General features: G+C 45.9%; 1 protein-coding gene across 1 annotated transcript in view; it reads right to left on the bottom strand.

Moving 5' to 3' along the window:
* The window catches only part of LOC121867877 (trichohyalin-like), a 265880-nt gene that overhangs the window by 128820 nt on the left and 115488 nt on the right, over window positions 1-21572 (bottom strand). The gene's annotated exons all lie outside the window — the stretch shown is intronic.

Below are 21572 nucleotides of genomic sequence, written 5' to 3'. Positions count from 1 at the left end.
AGAGAAAAGATTACCTCACAAAAATTAAACTGATTACCACTGTGCTGTAACGACACACACACACACACACACACACACACACACACACACACACACACACACACACACACACACACACACACACACACACACACACACACACACACACACACACTTTAAGAAGAACGTAAGTAAAAACCAACCCTGAACAATATTATTAATCAACTTTCTAGCAACAAGACTGCAGGGTCGATGTGGTGGACCCGGCCAAGCGACTTCAGCCACCACATTCAACCCAACAGTATGTCACTAATATGCCTGATACACACACCCCGTTAACAGACAGCTATAAACACACCCCATTAACAGACAGCTATAAACACACCCCCATTAACAGACAGCTATAAACACACCCCCATTAACAGACAGCTATAAACACACCCCATTAAAAGACAGCTATAAACACACCCCATTAACAGACAGCTATAAACACCCCCATTAACAGACAGCTATAAACACACCCCATTAACATACAGCTAAACACACCCCCATTAACAGACAGCTATAAACACACCCCATTAACAGACAGCTATAAACATATTAACAGACAGCTATAAACACACCCCCATTAACAGACAGCTATAAACACACCCCCATTAACAGACAGCTATAAACACACCCCATTAACAGACAGCTATAAACACACATTAACAAACAGCTATAAACACCCATTAACGAACAGCTATAAACACACCCCCATTAACAGACAGCTATAAACACACTCATTAACAGACAGTATAAACACACTCCATTAACAGACAGCTATAAACACCCCATTAACAGACAGCTATAAACACACCCCATTAACAGACAGCTATAAACACATTAACAGACAGCTATTAACAACATTAACAGACAGCTATAAAACACCCCCTATTAACAGACAGCTATAAACACCCCCATTAGAGACATTGCTTACCCCCCCCATTAACAGACAGCTATAAACACACCCCATTAACGAACAGCTAAACACCCCCCATTAACAGACAGCTATAAACACCCCCCCATTAACAGACAGCTATAAACACCCCCATTAACAGACAGCTATAAACACCCCATTAACAGACAGCTATAAACACCCCATTAACAGACAGATATAAACACACCCCCATTAACAGACAGCTATAAACACCCCCATATGAACAGCTATAAACACCCCCCATTGACAGACAGCTATAAACACCCTCATTAACAGACAGCTATAAACACACCCCCATTAACAAACAGCTATACACTTACACCCATTAACAGCGCTATAAACACACCCCGTTACTGAACAGCTTTCGGCACACCCCATTAACAGACAGCTAAAACACACCCCATTAACGACAGTTATAAACACACCCCATTAACAGACAGCTATAAACACACCCCATTGCGAACCTTCACGCTTACACCCCATTAACAGACAGCTTTCGCCCCCATTAACAGACAGTTCTCACCCCCATTAACAGACAGCTATAAACACACCCCCCATTAACAGACAGCTATAAACCCCCCATTAACAGACAGTTATAACACACCCCATTAACAGACAGCTCTCAGCTACCCCCCCATTAACAGGAAGCTATAAACACACTCCATTAACAGACATATAAACACACCCCCATTAACAGACAGCTATAAACACACCCCATTAACGGCAACCATAAACACCCCCATTACAGACAGCTATAAACACACCCCCCATTAACAGACAGCTATAAACACACCCCCATTAACAGACAGTTATAAACACACCATTAACAGACAGCTATAAACACACCCCATTAACAGACAGCTATAAACACACTCCATTAACAGACGCTATAAACACACTCCATTAACAGACAGCTATAAACACACCCATTAACAGACAGCTATAAACACACCCCATTAACAGACAGCTATAAACACACCCCCATTAACAGACAGCTATAAACACACCCTTAAGTCTATAACACACCCCCATTAACAGGCAGCTATAAACACCCCCATTAACAGACAGCTATAAACACACCCCCATTAACAGACAGCTATAAACACACCCCATTAACGGACAGTTATAAACACACTCCATTAACAGACAGCTATCATCCTCCATTAACAGACAGCTATAAACACACTCCATTAACAGACAGCTATAAACACACTCCATTAACAGACAGCTATAAACACACCCCATTAACGAACGCTTTGTTTCAGCTATAAACACACCCATAACATACAGCTATAAACACCCCCATTAACATACAGCTAAAACACACCCCCATTAACATACAGCTATAAACACACCCCATTAACAGACAGCTATAAACACACCCCCATTAACGAACCTATACTCGCGCCCCCATTAACAGACAATCGCAATCACAATTAAAGAAACTCCCACCATAGTTCCTCTGGTCACTTCCTAGTCAAGGTGGACAGACTAGGGCAATTGTTTACAAAGTTGGCTATAATTAGTTCCTGATGTAAGACTATAACAAGGTCTACTACTGTTAAATTAATCCTCTATCTATAATTAACAAATATAACAAATACATTTAACTTCAACATTCAATTAAATATATTGCCATTCACATATACACTCAGCCATTAGATTAATTAAAATGTATAATATAGTACAGACCAAGTAGCTATACTGTATATATAAATCGACCTATTGTGTATATAAGCAAACAAACCGCAATTAACACACACACACACACACACACACACACACACACACACACACACACACACCACACACACACAGACAGAGGGGGACAAACAAACAAACAAACACCCACGCACGCTATTACAGGGTGTGTGGGAGGGAGGGGTATAAACACCTTCATTATCCTTCCACCTCCTCCTGCCCCCTCCCCCAACACTATACCGGGGAAATATGAAATATAATCAACTTGGTGACAGACGGGTTCTGCGGCACACACACACACACACACACACACCTCGCTTCCTAAGTCTATTCAAGGAACATCTGATTAAATAAATATATACTGTATATATACCATGATTTGAGGTGACTGACTTAACTTTAAGGTTATGCGAGGTAATCCTGGACTGAAGCCGCTGTTTTGGTCTTTCTTTAACACACACACACACACACACACACACACATGTACACCAACTAAAACTGTATATATTTACTTCAACCTGTCTGTGTTTGACTGGTTAACTGTATACACTGTGTTCTGTGTTCTATTATATTGAGCACATATGACCTGTGTACTTTAATATGACCCTGTGTACGTCAACATAGTCCTTAGTATACCACAACATAACTCATGTATAGTACAACATAACCCCAGTATAATATTTAACCCCTGTATACCACAACATGACCCCCTTGTATACCACATAACCTCTGTATACCACATGACCTCTATACCACACCAACATGACCCCTGTATACCACATAACCTCTCTACCACAACATGCCCCCTGTATATATACATGACCCTGTATACCACAACATGCCCCCTGTATACCACATGACCTCTGTATACCACAACATGACCCTCTGTATACCACATGACCTCTCTATTACCACAACATGCCCCCCATGACTCTATACACACAACATGCCCCTGTATACCACATGCATGACCCCTGTATACCCATGACTGTATACCACATGACCTCTCTATACCACAACATGCCCCTGTATACCACATGACCTCTCTTTCCCACATGCCCCCTGTATACCACATGACCTCTCTTTCCCACATGACCTCTGTATACCACATGACCTCTGTATACCACATGACCTCTCTATACCACAACATGACCCCCCCCGTAGACCACAAGAGGGAAAATGAAATGACGCGCCCAGCTATCGAACAAACTTTGGACGTCTTAAAGAAACTTTTCAAGGAACTCATTATAACAAGTTGAGTGAAGTTACAAATTGCTGGTCTGCCTGCCAAGTGCTGAGGTAAAGGTCTAACTTTGGGTACGTTGCCCTCCCTCACCACACACACACACACCACAGTGATGAATCTGTCATCGCACACACCATTGAGCTGTCACCATACATCACTGTACTTATGCTGTCATTTTACCACTGTCATCATAGCGTTACCACACACACACACACCACTAAAACCTCCATCACCTACCACAAACACTACCAGTATCCACTACTATCATCACTCATCACCACCACGACCACCTAACACCACTATCACAAACCAGTCACCACAACCACCATCTTCAACATAACATACACTTCACCACCACCACTCATCACCACCACTACCACCACACCACCATCCCGGCAGCGGCGCATAACCACGTTACAGGCCGCCCACTCGCTGACCCGGAGCTCCACTTTAAGCTTCCAGAATCCGCTGGTTTTGTGCCGCCAGCATCAGAGAGTCTTGTGAGCGTGGTTGAGAGAGAAGAAATACTACCACAACGCTCAAGAAAACCACGACTTTAACACGCACTGCGGTACCACATGGCTTCACTTCCCTTTGTGATGACGACCTATCACACCCACCTATCACACCTACCTACCATTGTGGCCTACCATGACCTACCACACCTACCATTGTGGCCTACCATGACCTGGCCATACCTTTTACTGATTAACTATGGCCTCACCCTCCACCCACACCCACTCTAACCTCCACCCACATCCACCACCACCCAATACTGTATCAATGTAGGTAATGCTCCCAGCTGGCACTCCCACCCCATAACGCTTCATCCTAGACACTTATGTACACCCTGCTGCTGGCTGTCAGGAGCAGTTGTTGTTGGCTGTTAGTTCTGATGTTGCTAGTGGTGGTGCTGTTGTTGTTGGCTGTCAACTGCTGCTGCTGTTGGCTGTCAGGAGCAGTTGTTGTTGGCTGTTAGTTCTGATGTTGCTAGTGGTGGTGCTGTTGTTGTTGGCTGTCAAGTGCTGCTGCTGTTGGCTGTTAGTTCTGATATTGCTAGTGGTGGTGCTGTTGTTGTTGGCTGTCAAGTGCTGCTGCTGTTGTTGGCTGTTAGTTCTGATGTTGCTAGTGGTGGTGCTGTTGTTGTTGGCTGTCAACTGCTGCTGCTGTTGGCTGTCAGGAGCAGTTGTTGTTGGCTGTTAGTTCTGATGTTGCTAGTGGTGGTGCTGTTGTTGTTGGCTGTTAGTTCTGATGTTGCTAGTGGTGGTGCTGTTGTTGGCTGTCAAGCGCTGCTGTTGATGGCTGTTAAGTGCTGTTGTTGTTGGCTGTTTAGTTCTGATGTTGCTAGTGGTGGTGCTGTTGTTGTTGGCTGTCAAGTGCTGTTATTGATGGCTGTCAAGAGCTGTTGTTGCTGTTGGCTGTCAAGTGCTGTTATTGATGGCTGTCAAGAGCTGTTGTTGCTGTTGGCTGTCAAGTGCTGTTATTGATGGCTGTTAATAATGTTGGTGGTCACTTATTACTGTTGATGTTGACTGTTACTATTAGTGGCGCTAACTGTTACTATTCAAACATCATAACAAACATCCAAACACCATAACAAACATCCAAACACTGTAAACAAACATCCAAACACCATAACAAACATCCAAACACTGTAAACAAACATCCAAACACCATAACAAACATCCAAACACTGTAAACAAACATCGAAACACCATAACAAACATCCGAACACTATAAAAACATTCAAACACCACAACAAACATCCAAACACTGTAAACAAACATCCAAACACCACCACATCCAAATATTGCATCTTTAATTTTCCAATCTAGGGATTACAGCAGCGCTTGCATGTACAGTGTGATAAAATTAATCTTACAATCCGGAACCATTTTCATATATACATAAATGGCATATATTCCAAAGGGGAGAGAGAGAGAGAGAGAGAGAGAGAGAGAGAGAGAGAGAGAGAGAGAGAGAGAGAGAGAGAGAGAGAGCATAGGAAGGTTATGGCAAGGCTGAACATCAATCTCTTTAAATTGCTTTTCTCTTACCTGCCGCTCTACAGGCCAAGTGTCCTTCCTACAACTGCTTGATTACTCCTTCACCTGCCTCCTTCAACACCTACTCATCACTGCTTTAAAATCTCTCTCACTACCTCAACTTCCTTCCTAAAATCCCCCAACTCCCTCACCACCACCCTCATTCCCTCACCACCACCCTCATTCCCTCACCACCACCCTCATTCCCTCACCACCACCATTACTCCCTCACCACCCCCCTTACTCCCTCACCTCCCGCATCTAATCATAGTCACATGAACAAGAAGTCACATCAACAACCAATACTCAATTTACTTAAGACATTCATAGTCAAAACACACAGTTGAAAGTTCACTTGCTCAGGTACACACTTAATAACTTATTCATCATGGTCAACACAAGACAAGGTTCAGGTATATACTACAGGTATATTAATTTCCATAAGGTGACTCGTTCCTAAGTGAGATGCCATTTATCATATCGTTAGCTATTCAAAGTCCGTACCTGTGTTTATATTTTACAGTAATACCTCACTTGTACCTGTATATTACACCAACACCTGCAACCTAAATTTCAATCCAATACCTGCACTTGTACCCCCCACCCCACCCCTCCTCCACACCAACACGCAAGTACTGTTGACCGAATTAATGACGGGAAAATTACACGGTATACACACCACCCACACCAACACACCACACTATAACAACGATGGCGTGAAGGCATTACCCAAACATAACACAGTATATAACCACCTGACCTGACAAGACCCTGGTAGACGTTCAGCCCCAGAGACTTAATTAAAAGTAGGCACGTCAGGCGGGGAGTTATTAGGCGGAATAATGTCCCAAGATGACAAGAGACAAGACAAGACAACACCCCTCATCAACATTGCAGTGTGGTTCGTGTCTTCCCAGAACTCGAGACTTAAACCATGGATATTAATGACAAGAGTGGGTGTAGGGGGATGTGGGGGTGTGTGTGGGGTGTGTGTGTGGGGGGTGTGTGTGGGGTGTGGGGGGGTTGTGGGGGGAGGGTGTTTCTGGATATGGATGGTACTGGTGGTGGTTCTAGAAGGTCACATGAGTAGTGGTGAAGCTGAAGAAGGATTGGCGGAGGGTGGTTCTGAGTGTGGGTGGTGGAGGTATGAGTGAGTAAGGTTCTGGAGGTGAAGGTTCTGGAAGGGAGTGTGAGGGAGGGTCATGGAAGTGGGAGGTGTTGGTGATAAGGGATGAGGTTCTGGAGATTGGTAAGGGAGAGGTTCTAGGGGTGGAGGTGGATTGGTGGTGGTTCTAAAAATAGATGATGCATATTCTGAGGTCAAGTCAGGTCAGGTTAGGTCAACTGTTGCGCGCGCGCGCACACACGCACACACACACACACACACACACACACACACACACACACACACACACACACACACACACACACACACACACACACACACACACACACACACACACACACACACACACACACACACACACACACACACACACACACACACACACACACACACACACACACACACACACACACACACACACACACACACACACACACACACACACACACACACACACACACACACACACACACACACACACACACACACACACACACACACACACACACACACACACACACACACACACACACACACACACACACACACACACACACACACACACACACACACACACACACACACACACACACACACACACACACACACACACACACACACACACACACACACACACACACACACACATCCGTGCAATATGAAGTACTTCCTTGTACACCTGTCCTGCACCACGACCCTCCCTCCCTCTACCTGGAATCCATGACCCCAACTTCTGGTGTGTGTGTGAAGTATTTGTCAGCTTCAGGAGATGGTCAGGGTTTATGTTTTCCATCTTCTTCAGCGTCTCTGTGGGATCCGCTCTGTCGTGCCCTGTTTGAAGAGTTGTCAGTCCCAAAGCCTTTCGCCTGTGTTTGGATATTCCAGATGTTTTACTTCGACCTGCCTTGCATTCCTTTTTTTTTCTCGGTGGGTGTTGCGTCTTGCTGCTGGTATCGTCTACATGTTGGTGTGGTCTCCATGTAGGTGTGGTCTCCATGTTGTTGTCGTCTCGCATGTAGGTGTGGTCTCGCATGTAGGTGTGGTTTCGCATGTAGGTGTGGTCTCGCATGTAGGTGTGGTCTCCATGTTGTTGTGGTCTCCATGTAGGTGTGGTCTCCATGTTAGTATACTGTAACCCAGGTGGACACGCCGATTCACTCTTTTCCGAGTCACTCACATATGCTTCACCACGACGCCCAAATACTAAACGCCCTCTCCCTTACCATCCGACACCAGGAAAATATTATCTTGGGTGATGAAGTTTTATTTTCACACATTATTCTATCAACCAGGATTTGTCAAGTCATTTTCCATCTCATTTGAAAGGTTTCATAGAGTCATACCAGATCGTCTCTTTTAAACCTCGCCCTTTGTCAATCACTGTCATAAGGGTCTATAGAGCATCTCGTCTATACCCCTATGGTGTCTGTTAACTCATTCTACAAACCACCACAACCACTGTAATTTCGACCTTTTAAACCCCCATTTTTATCGTAGACTAACATCATTTCATCTTTACCTCCACCATAACCTCCAAAGCAACCTACCCTCCACCCACCCACCACTAGTTCTCCACCCACAGCCTCCTACAATTCCACCCTGATACCCATTTCCTTCAATCTCCTGTAGTTTAGCTCCAACTAACACCTCCACCCATGCCTCTACTTCCACCTCCTCTCCACCTTCTGTGTCTACTCCTCCTCCCCGCCTTTGCCAACTCCTCATCTCCACCTCCTTGACCTCCATTCGTCCTCTAACTAAACCCCCACCCACACCAACCCTTCTCACCTCCACCCCCTTACCCTCCCTCACCCCTCTCCGCTTGCCACACCTCCGTCCTCACTCCCTCAACACCCCTCCTCCTCCTCCCTTCCATCTCACATCCACACTTCCACCTCTTCTCCTCCTCTTCCTCATTTCTTCCTCCTCCCCCTCCCCTGAGTCCCCCCCCCCTACAGCTTCCCTTCCCACGGCCCTCCCTTGTCTCACCCACGCCAGCACCTGACCTTGAGCGAGTACATAATCCAAGGGGTAATGTGTTATTTGGCTTGGCTGGGCGCGTGGTGGTGGTGGCAGCTGTGGTGGTGGTAGTGATGGTGGTAGTGGCGGCGGCAAGGTGACAGCAGTGGTGGTGGCAGCAGTGGTGGTGGTGGTGGTGGCAGCAGTGGTGGTGGACAGGGGGGGGGAGGGGGGCATCCTCAGTGTCCCCCACCTGACGCCCGCATTACTGCCGCCCACCAAGCTTATTTATTCCCTCATAAACTCTCCTCCACACCTCCATTACAGCTCATAGCGGATTACACCACCCAGGGTATATACGACAATTACAACACCGAGAAGGACAAAAAAATGTTTATAAATTGTTATTTAAGACAAAGGATAATACCATTAGCTCCTCTACCAAGGTCTAAAATTACTATATGACATTGGGCGTTATGGTGTGTTATGCATGACGATTTATTGCCGGTGTGACTCTGGGAATTTATGTTATGCATGACGGTGTATTCCCAGTGTGAGGTAGATAACTAAGACAGTGTTATGCATGACGGTGTATTCCCAGTGTGAGGTAGATAACTAAGACAGTGTTATGCATGACGGTGTATTCCCAGTGTGAGATAGATAACTAAGACAGTGTTATGCATGACGGTGTATTCCCAGTGTGAGGTAGATAACTAAGACAGTGTTATGCATGACGGTGTATTCCCAGTGTGAGGTAGATAACTAAGACAGTGTTATGCATGACGGTGTATTCCCAGTGTGAGGTAGATAACTAAGACAGTGTTATGCATGACGGTGTATTCCCAGTGTGAGGTAGATAACTAAGACAGTGTTATGCATGACGGTGTACTCCCAGTGTGAGGTAGATAACTAAGACAGTGTTATGCATGACGGTGTACTCCCAGTGTGAGGTAGATAACTAAGACAGTGTTATGCATGACGGTGTATTCCCAGTGTAAGGTAGATAACTAAGACAGTGTTATGCATGACGGTGTATTCTCAGTGCGAGGTAGATAACTAAGACAGTGTTATGCATGACGGTGTATTCCCAGTGTGAGGTAGATAACTAAGACAGTGTTATGCATGACGGTGTACTCCCAGTGTGAGGTAGATAACTAAGACAGTGTTATGCATGACGGAGGTGTTCGCTGTGTGACGCAGATAATGAGGTAGGCTTGTCATGCACGACGGGGTAGTCCTGGTGTGACGCCGGAAATGAGATGGCATTATGCATGACAGTGTTCTCATTAAGTAGTTGTATGCATGACAGGTATTGTTATGTATAGTGCAGTGTTATGATACTCATCCCTACTGTGTACTTATGCAAGACACAATTAACCTATTAAATAGTGTTATGCATGACAAAACCATTACAATTGGGTAACCTTAAGCATGATAAAGGTTTTCCTATTAGGCGGTGTTATGCATGACGGTAAATTCAGACAATAACGCTAGGAATTACGAAACAAAGACAGGAACAATGGGTACGTGCCGATAATCCAACAATATAATAGGTACGTGCCGATAATCCAAATGGGTACGTGCCGATAATCCGATGGGGGAAATTACACCAATAATTGACTGAGCTGTAAATTAACACAACTAGAGCGTGGCCTTTGTGACAATAACTCAGAATTCATTATAACATACACACACACATCAACTATAATCCATGAATAATTACACAGAACATTTATTCTAATCCCAAATATAATTAGGTCAATCACAATAATTAATTTTAACATTCATAATAATCCATATAATAATTACCTCGTTCAGAATTAATTACCTATTTCACAATAATAATAATAATAATAATAATAATAATAATAATAATAATAATAATAAAAATAACCAAACCGTCAATATAATCAACACAAACAATTACCTCAGGTCACACTAATAACCAAATAATTAAATCACAATAATCCGAAATAATTACCTACAAAACCTTTCCACAATACTGACTGTTATGATTACGGGAATTATATTAACATTGTAACCCGGGAAACATTTCAACATAAACCACTATAGCTCTCTGTAACCCGTCATATGTGTAATGTTAGTGAAGGGTTATTGGTTACGTTTGAATTATTTATTAGTTATTATTATTAAATCTGTATCGTCGCTATTATTATTATTATTGTTATTATTATTATTATTATTATTATTATTATTATTATTACAGTATTATTGCTCTTATTTAAGCAAACATCATTTATCTTTCCCACAAACACAAAACCGTATGTGTGTTTGTGTGTTTGAACAGTGAGCTACTACCATTACACAACTACCATCACCACAGCTACCAGCCCCTTCCTTCAATATTACCACTATGACCAGACATGTACCATTTCTGCCATGGACGAAGATATACGGTCAGACAGACAGACAGACAGACAGAACACAATTGCACCCTCATCCCCCCCTTCTCCCTCACCCCCATCCACCCCTTCTCCCTCACCCTCATCCACCCCTTCTCCCTCACCCTCATCCCCTTCTCCCTCACCCCCATCCCCCCCTTCTCCCCCACCCCCTCCCCCCCTTCCCCCTCCATCCCCCCCCCTCCCTCCCACCCTCATCCCCCTTCTCCCCTCACCCCATCCCCCTTCTCCCTCACCCTCATCCACCCTTCTCCCTCTCCCCTTCTCCTCACCCTCATCCCCCCCTTCTCCCTCACCCCCATCCCCCTTCTCCCTCACCCCCATCCCCCCTCCTCCCTCCCCACCTCCCTCATCCACCCCTTCTCCCTCACCTCGTCTACCCTTCTCCCTCACCCTCATCACCCTTCTCCCTCACCCTCGTCCACCTTCTCCCCTCACCCCATCCCCTTCTCCCTCACCCTCATCCACCCCTTCTCCCTCACCCCATCCCCTTCTCCCCTCACCCCATCCACCCCTTCTCCCTCACCCTCATCCCCCTTCTCCTCACCCCCAACCCACCTTCTCCCCCTCACCCCCCCATCCCCCCCTTCTCCCTCACCCCATCCCCCCCTTCTCCCTCACCCCTCATCCCCCTTCTCCCTCACCCCCCCCATCCCCCATCTCCCTCACCCCCATCCCCCCTCCCTCCCTCCCCATCCCCTCTCCTCCCTCACCCTCATCCACCTTCTCCCTCACCCCCTCATCCCCTTCTCCCTCACCCCCATCCCCCCTTCTCCCTCCCCCCCCTTCCCCCTCACTTTTTAAATCGACATATATAACAAAAAAAGTTAAAGTCAGCTATTCGTGTGGACGGCGGCACCACCTAACTACTGCCATCCAAACTGACACACACAGCTGACACCCTCCACCACACTCGCTGCCAAACTATACGGCCTCAAACAACTCTCGTATTACAGTCAGGAGCAGTAAATGACACCATGATGCGAAAAACAAAACCGCATCAGAATATCCTTACCAAAATGTCAGATTAATTTTCACTTTTTTTTTCTCAATATAATGTAAATATGATTCATTTAAACAATCAGACAGACAGACAGACAGTTAGTTCTTTAATACAATTCTTTATCACAACAGCTAGGAAGATAATGATACGTGTTTGTACAATCTTTATACACACAATATACAGGTAATAATAACACTAGGTGACCCTGAGATGCTGGAGGTGACACACACACACACACACACACACACACACACACACACACACACACACACACACACACACACACACACACACACACACACACACGTCACTGTGAATCACCCATCCCTTCTCCAGGTCACCACCTTCCCTCCCTCCCTCCCTCCCTCCAACACTCCCTCCCTCGTCAAGTTTATCTTCGCTTCCTCACAACTTCGAGTCTCGACCAAATTTCCCAGTGACGTTATTTTTTTTTCTGTGTCTGAAAGTTTGTTTACCTCTGTGTGTGTGTGTGTGTGTGTGTGTGTGTGTGTGTGTTTTATACGTAACTGAATGTAATTGGCTTGCTTTCTTGCGTTTATGGTGGTGGTGGTGATGGTGGTGGTGATGATGATGATGATGAAGATGATGATGATGATGATGATGATGATGATGATGATGATGATGATGATGGTGGTGGTCAGTAGAACTGATGATGATGATGATGATGATGATGATGATGATGATGATGGTGGTGGTGAATGATGAATGGTGGTGGTGGTGGTGTGGTGTGGTGGTGGTGGTGGTGGTGGTGATGATGGTGGTGGTAGAACTGGTGGTGATGATGGTGATGAGGTTGAGGTGAAGTGGTATCAATAGTGAAATTGGTAGTGATGGTGGTAGAACTGGTGGTGGTGGTGGTGGCTCGTCTGTAAATGGCGGGTATATTTACTTAAGATCCTTAGCAGTATAAGACCGGAAGGGCAGAGCAGCAACAGGAGACAAGTGGTGGTTGATGGTGAGTTGATTGATGGTGGTTGATGATGTGGTGGTTGGTGGTAGGTAGTGATGATGGTGGTTGGGTGATGGTGGTGGTAGATAGTGGTGATGGTGCTAATAGATGGTGGTGATGGTGGTTTATGATGGTGGTGGTAACAAAATGTCGGAAATACAGGGGGACTATTGAGGAGGGTTAGAGTTGCAAGTGAGTAGGAGAGAGTTGATGGCAGAGGAGAAGGAGAGAGAGGGAGAGAAGGGGGAGAGAAGGAGGAGAGGGGGAGGAAGGGTAGCTAGGTCTCTTGGGCCACTTTATCCCACCATTCATCTTCATCAGGCGTGATCAGGAGGCAGCTACCACCACCATCGCCAGTGTGTGTGTGTGTGTGTGTGTGTGTGTGTGTGTGTGTGTGTGTATGTGTGTGTGTGTGTGTGTGTGTGTGTGTGTGTGTGTGTGTGTGTGTGTGTGTGTATGTGTGTGTGTGTGTGTGTGTGTGTGTGTGTGTGTGTGTGTGTGTGTGTGTGTGTGTGTGTGTGTGTGTGTGTGTGTGTGTGTGTGTGTATGTATGTATGTATGTATGTATGTGTGTGTGTGTGTATGTGTGTGTGTGTGTGTGTGTGTGCTCAACTCTTGTCTTATATGTTCAATATCGCTTTCTCTTACGAAACCAATTTCTCCCATTTCAACAACATTTACCTTGCTACAACACTCGCCTCGCTACATACAAAAATAAATTCTGTATTATAAAACTCTCAAGGACGCCTTTCAGGATGTTTCCCCTCAGTATTATTTCTCCGTGTGAGATTTTTCCGCCGCTGGAACGACAGATGCCACGCCCTCCCTGACACCCGGGTGCCTGGAGGTGTGAGGACGGTTCAGGTGGAAGGTAATAACATACGTCTTCCTTCTCACCTGAAACCCAACACCTGCCTGTGACCCCAACATAAACACCTGCCTGTGACCCCCAACATTCTTACCGGAGCTCCGTCAAACACCCTCAATTTCAACCATTAAAATAACCTGACACAAGGGCGGATATAATTCTTTTAATCATTATTTCACTATTTTTATTATTGTCGCACTATTGTCATCATTATGGTTCCGACTGACCAAGGACCATCACCATACTCTAGGTGGCACCATATTGACCTGTCATCACTCGCTGGGTTACATAAGAACATAAGAAAATAAGGAGTCTGCAATAGGCCGGTTGGTCTGTGCATGGCAGCTCCTGTCGAGAGTTACTACCACTCTCTATCATCCATGAATCTATCTAGCCTCCTTGTGAAACTTTCCAGAGTTCCAGCACTTACTACAAAGTTGGTAAGCTTGTTCCACTCGTCCACCACCCTATTTGTGAACCAGTTTCTTCCTATCTCCCTCCTAAACCTAAACTTATCCAACTTAAATCCGTTGCTCCGAGTCCTATCCTGCTCGGATATTATAAGAACTTTATCTATATCCCTTTATTTATTCCTTTCACCCACTTAAATACTTCTATCATATCTCCCCGCACTCTTCGTCTTTCTAGGAATGCAAGTTAAGTTTCTTTAACCTATCCTGATATGGAAGGTTTCTAAGTCCCGGAATCATTTTCGTCATTCTTCGCTGCACCGACTCTAGTGAATTGATATCCATTCTATAATAGGGCACCAGAACTGAACCGCATAATCGAGGTGCGGCCTGACTAGCGCAAGATATAGTTGCAATAAGACCTCTGCACTCTTATTACTTACACTTCTAGATATAAAACCCAATACTCTGTTTGCCTTATTTCGAACATTAACGCACTGTTTTCTAGGCCGTAGGTCCGGGCTTACAAGTACCCCTAGGTCTCTTTCACAAGTCGACTTCTCTAGGTTGATGTTGTTAAGGCTGTATACATTATCAGTATTTGTTCTTCCAATATTAAGTACGCTGCACTTGCTGGTGTTGAATTTCATTTGCCATTTTTCAGACCACCCCTGCAGTTTATTTAGATCCTCCTGTAATGCATTTGCATCCTACCCTGAATTAATCTGCCGCTCTATTTTGGTGTCATCTGCAAACTTGCTTATGTCACTGCTGATCCCAGTATCTAGATCGTTTATGTAGATTATGAACAAGAGTGGGCCTAGTACTGACCCCTGGGGAACCCCACTGGTTACACGGCCCCACTCAGATTTAACGCCATCTACGCTGACCCTCTGCGTTCTATCGGTGAGCCACGATTTTATCCAATTTAAAACTTTCCCCTCGATACCATGAGCCTTAATTTTTCTCAGAAGCCTCTGATGCGGTACTCTGTCAAATGCTTTGCTAATGTCTAAGTAAATAACATCGTAATTTTCGTCATTATCTACTACCTCGAAGACTTTCCTAAAAAACGTCAGCAGATATGTTAGACAAGATTTTCCCTTTGTAAACCCATGTTGCAAGTCGTAGATTAATTTGCTTTTCTCTAAATGCGATCGGATGCTATCTGCTATAATTGCGATCGGATGCACCTGCAGTGCGAACCTATCACTACCATCACTACACTGGCCATCCACCACTACACTCTCACAAACCTACCATAACCCCACTACCATACACATCATACCCTGCTATGGCCAACCATCTGACCACTACACCGCCCTCCTACCTGTCGTGGACCCTGAGAGTCCCCACACCATGGCCACACTTCCAGCAGTGAGTGGGCCGCACCAAGGCCACACTGGTATTCCCCCGGGCAGCTGAGGGCCGCATCAAGCATGCCAGCTTTGATCCCTCATCTCTTTGATCAACATAACCAAGGTGGCCGGCAGCGGAAGACACATCAAAGTCCACGAGAAATATTCCGTCGCTCTGCCAAGTGAAATTCATAAAGAAGCAATGGCGGTGAGGTAATGGAGACGCTCCCGGGAGACCTCTTTGATCAAGGTGGCTGGCCAGGCATGAGATACTGCTGCCACCACCATCATGGCCACTCCAACCACCACCATCATGGCCACTCCAACTACCACCATCATGGCCACTCCAACCACCACCATCATGGCCACTCCAACCACCACCATCATGGCTACTCCGACCACCACCACCATCATGGCCACTCCAACCACCACCATCATGGCTACTCCGACCACCACCACGACAACTGCTACCACCATCAAGGCTAGTACTACCACCATTACAAACCACCATAGCTACCCCTACCACCACCACAACCAGCAGCACCGTTAACTACAGCAGCAGATGCATCAATGTCACTACTACGACTACTCTCTCTCTCTCTCTCACTTCCACTCTTTTTCCTTCCTTCCTTCCTTCCTTCCTTCCTTCCTTCCTTCTCACCCAACACATAAGAGTCAAAAGGTCCACACACACTGAACACACAAGACAGACAGGTATGCACAGTGGTGAAGTAGCTGAGGTGTGCTGAGTGAAGGTGTGTTCTGTGTCAACACCTGGTGGGGGAGGAGGATGGGGAGGGGGTGGATGGTGGGGAGGCATAGGAAGACATCAGGAAGGGGTGTGAGAGAGAGAGAGAGAAGAAGAGAGAGAGAGAGAGAGAGAGAGAGAGAACATGGAAGAAGTGGGAAGAAGAAGAAGCTGAGGAGGAGGAGGAGGAATAAAGGAAACAGGTAAAAAGTAAAAGTAAGGAAGAGAGACGGTGAAAAATGTAGTGCTATTCACCCACGACAGTAAACATAACCCCCTTCCCCCACCACCATCACCTGACGTCATGACCTTCACCTGGACAGCCTCTACCACCCTACCCCCCCCTCCTCCCACACCACCTGCTACTCCTCACCTTAATCCACCTCCTCCCTCAGAACTCCACTCTCGACACTGACATACTCTATATTAGCGCCCGACCTTCCACACACACACACACCACTACGCCATTATGTAAACTGGAGTTATTGCATGGCTCTTGTATACTCGGCAAACTAAAGGCTTATTTAAGGGTATATGAGAGATGGGTCAGAGCTTAATAGACTCACGTATTATAAATGGGACAAATCTTTTTTTTTTTGAGGGGGGGAGATAAGGTAAATAAAAGCCCTCAAAAACTTCATTATATTACACACCTGCCCTCAAGCACTTCATTATACTACACACCTGCACCAAATTAATTTCATTATATCACACACCTGCCCTCAAACACTTCATTATACTACACACCTGCACCAAATTAACTTCATTATACCACACACCTGCCCTCAAAACCTCATTATAACACACACCTGTCCTCAAAACACCTCACTATATCACACACCTGCTCTTCAAACACCCCACTATACTATACACCTGCATCGAGTTACCTTCAGTACACTACACACCTGTGCTTACACACCACACTATACTACACACCTGTACCGAGTTACCGTAAATACACTACACACCTGGCCTCACACACCACATTATACTACATACCTGCACCGAGTTACCTTCAGTACACTACACACCTGTCCCCACACAGCCCACTATACTACACACCTGCACCAAGTTACGTTCAGTACACTACACACCTGTCCCCACACACCCCACTATACTACACACCTGCACCAAATTACGTTCAGTACACTACACACCTGTTCCCACACACCCCCACTATACTACACACCTGCACTGTAAATAATGAATAAATAGCAACTCTATTCTCTCTTTTTTTCCTGCCATCTACAAGGTCTAAATCATACCGGCGGAAAAAATAAACAAATCCCTCATAGTCTAACATTCAGTCTTTACACTGTAGTAGGAAAAAAAAGACTCCTGTGTTTAATTTCTCCCCATCCATCCTGTGTAAACATCATGAATAACTTTGTAAGGGTTCACAGCCAGCTAGGATGACGGGGTGGGAGCTAGGTTGACGGTACAACAGCTAGGATGAAGGTACAGCAGCTAATGATGACGGTGTAGGAGCTAGGATGACAGATCAACGGCTAGGATGACGGTGCAGCAGCTAGGGTGACGGATCAACGGCTAGGATGACGGTGCAGCAGCTAGGGTGACGGATCAACGGCTAGGATGACGGTGCAGCAGCTAGGGTGACGGATCAACGGCTAGGATGACGGTGCAGCAGCTAGGGTGACGGATCAACAGCTAGGATGACGGTGCAGCAGCTAGGGTGACGGATCGGCGGCTAGATGACGGTGCGGCAGCTGGGGTGATGGGTCAACGGCTAGGACCAGCAGCAGCTAGGGTGACGGATCAACGGCTAGGATGACGGCGCAGCGGCTAGGATGACGATTGCAACAAACCATTACATGGGGATTGAGGAGCGCCAGCCAGCTGTATCGACAAGTACTTCAAAATATTAATATAGGCAGACGAGAGTGCAGGTAAGCGTCATCAACACAGTAGTGGTGATAATGAATGCGAGACATTACTGGATAGCTGGAGGTGGTGCAGGCTAGGCTGGTGGTGGTGCAGGCTATAGTGGTGGTGGAGGGTGTGCGCCTTGCTGACATCTGCACGTGGCCTACTGCAGGACAATCCTACAAGGTAGCGTGAGAGAAGGTAATGAAGGTAGGGGAGAGGTGGAGGGTAGCGTGATGAGGCAGACGTGCTAGCGGCTAGAGCAAGGCGGGGGCGGAAGGAGGAGGTTAGGGAGGAGGAGAAGGAGGAAGAGAATGAGGAAGAGAAGGAGGAGTAAGAAGAAGAGATAGAAGAGAAGAAGGAGGAAAAAGAGAAGGAGGAGGAGGTATAGAAGGAGGAGGAGGGTTGTCAGCAACCAGAGCTCACAGTCAAAGGCTGTTGGACTTCCACTGTCAATATTTACACGTCCCCAGCAAACACATCCCAGAGACTCGATTTATTTTTTCTTGCTCCCCTCCATCTCTCCCCATCCGTCCTTCCCTCCCTTCTTCTGGAGTTCTTGCCCGCGCCAAACAAACCCCGTGCAGTGTTGACCTTCCGACCCACAGAATGAAGCGGGGGGGCCTTGCTCACCCTTCACTGCCCACATAAACGACTACCATAAAGATAATACAATGCCTTCAGGTTACCTCCCTTCCTTCCCAGCCAGGTAGTGTGGGTGGGCGTCACCATCCCTGAGGCGCCCAAACTGTTAACACTCACCAGTGATGACCCAAATATGTTATAAAGACGTGATAGGTCACCTGTGTCCACCTTCCTTTCACAAGTCACTCACAAACTCACCTGAAAAAAGACAGAAAAATTAACATTAATTTTTTTTCGAGTAAGATTTTTTCCCTGATATTTCCTTCAGTCATCAATATCCAAGAGTATAAATAATAAAAATCTTCATAGTTAAGATCAGAGGAGCCCACTGAACCAGTCATACGAGTACCTGAAGAGATATATAAACCACCCACACCCACCACTTACTGTTCGCCTGTCTCGCCACCCACTCACACCCCCCTCCCCCCAACGCCCATGTCTGAACAAGGCGGCTTCTCCCTTACGCCCACTTTCTAGTACATATCTACCCCTCACCACCAGCATGACTTGGCCATACAACTCTTTAAAGCCAGATACAATACTCTTTAAAGCCGGAAACGATACTCTTTAAAAGCCGGATACGATACACTTTAAAGCCAGGCACAACACGAGTAATTTACTGACTATTAGACCAATGCCCGCCACTTGCAGATACGTGTCACCTTAATTGAAACACATATCATTTCGTCAACGTGGTTATCGGTATGTGATAAGCGCCATCTAGTTTCGAATAATATCATCATCCTGTCAGCATTAAATGTGTCGTCCTGTCATAGATAAGTTGCCCATCCTGTTCTAGTATACATGTTTCATCTTGCCCCCTCTCATCCCCCTGCAAAAATGATCCTACAGACACCCCCCCCCCCCCCCTCTAATCCTCTCTCTCTGTGTCCATCCATCCATCCATTCAGCCACTGTAGAATCATGCAACACGCGGCTCTCAAAGTGTGTTCCTGTTGTGTTTTAGTTATTTATCATCCTCGTATATTGGACCATCACACGCCATGCATTATGTAGTGGAGGTAGATGGTTCTGTGTATAACTCAACGTCGGGGGAGGGGGGGGGAGGGGAGGAGGGGGAGAGGGGTTGCAGCGTCACCAGGGAGAATCGTAAATAATGAAACGTGCCGTGGGTGAATTATTTACTCAGCTGTCACTGCCTGAGGGGGGGTACTGCAAGGCACTCCTTCCCCCATCTCCTCCACCACCACTTTCCCCTCCCCCCTCTCCTCCCCACCCGTCCCCAACCCACCCCCTCCCCGAGAATGAATATATATTATACATTTACTAATTAGAATATACAAGCGGCGTGTATTATGTATACTGAGGGATGGGAGGACTATCAATACCACATACACGTTTCATTCTCCCTAGCTGCTCGATACATGGGGAGGAAGCAGAGAGCCGCCCATGTGTATTACTCCATTATCTCTGTGCTAGATCCACTGCCTAATCCACCAAAGCACACTGTCAATTCGGCTTCAAAAGAGCGCACAAACTCCTTTCGTTTCGGCAAATTAAGCACATCTTTTGTGACAAAGGTTGGGTTGGGGTGTCCTTCCCTCACAACAAGGTTATATTTTCTTGGAATTCAGTAAAGCCAGTGTGTATTTCTCTTTAAAAGGGGCTGATGCTTATGTTGCTCCAGCGAGGAAATACATCTTGATATTGGGTTTGTGTTTTCTGTTTTACCAAGACCCACAGAGAGAGAGAGAGAGAGAGAGAGAGAGAGAGAGAGAGAGAGAGAGAGAGAGAGATATCCAGTAATATCGCCATAACAAGTTCACAATGACTCGACATGTACACAGACAGAGGCATAAACGCAAACAACGGCAAACAGCAAATCTAATCAACAAGGACAGCCCAAGAAAGCAGCCAAGTCCACTGGTAACACTCAACAAGCCTCTGGAGGTCCTGCGCTCCACACACACACACACACACAAGACCCCGTTGAATACAATTTGGGTCTGTCAAAAACAACCCTTAAAACTGTAATTAGGAAAGAACTTATTGATGAGTTTGACGCAAGAAGACAAGTGCAAACAGGCACTAGTCGATCCATAGGTTACCATGATGAGATGTATCAAGTGAAACATGTATATGGAGCAAATAACAAGATCACTAGATTACAAGATGTTGTAACCGCTAGATTAAGGTTAGGATATAAGTACCTTTGGCAGTATGTTTCTCAAGCAGATGTAAACAAAACTAAATGTAAAGTGTGTGGC

Source organism: Homarus americanus, unplaced genomic scaffold, assembly GCF_018991925.1.
Source record: "Homarus americanus isolate GMGI-L3 unplaced genomic scaffold, GMGI_Hamer_2.0 scaffold37032, whole genome shotgun sequence".
Lineage (NCBI taxonomy): Eukaryota > Metazoa > Arthropoda > Malacostraca > Decapoda > Nephropidae > Homarus > Homarus americanus.
This window is presented reverse-complemented; position numbering and strand designations above follow the sequence as displayed.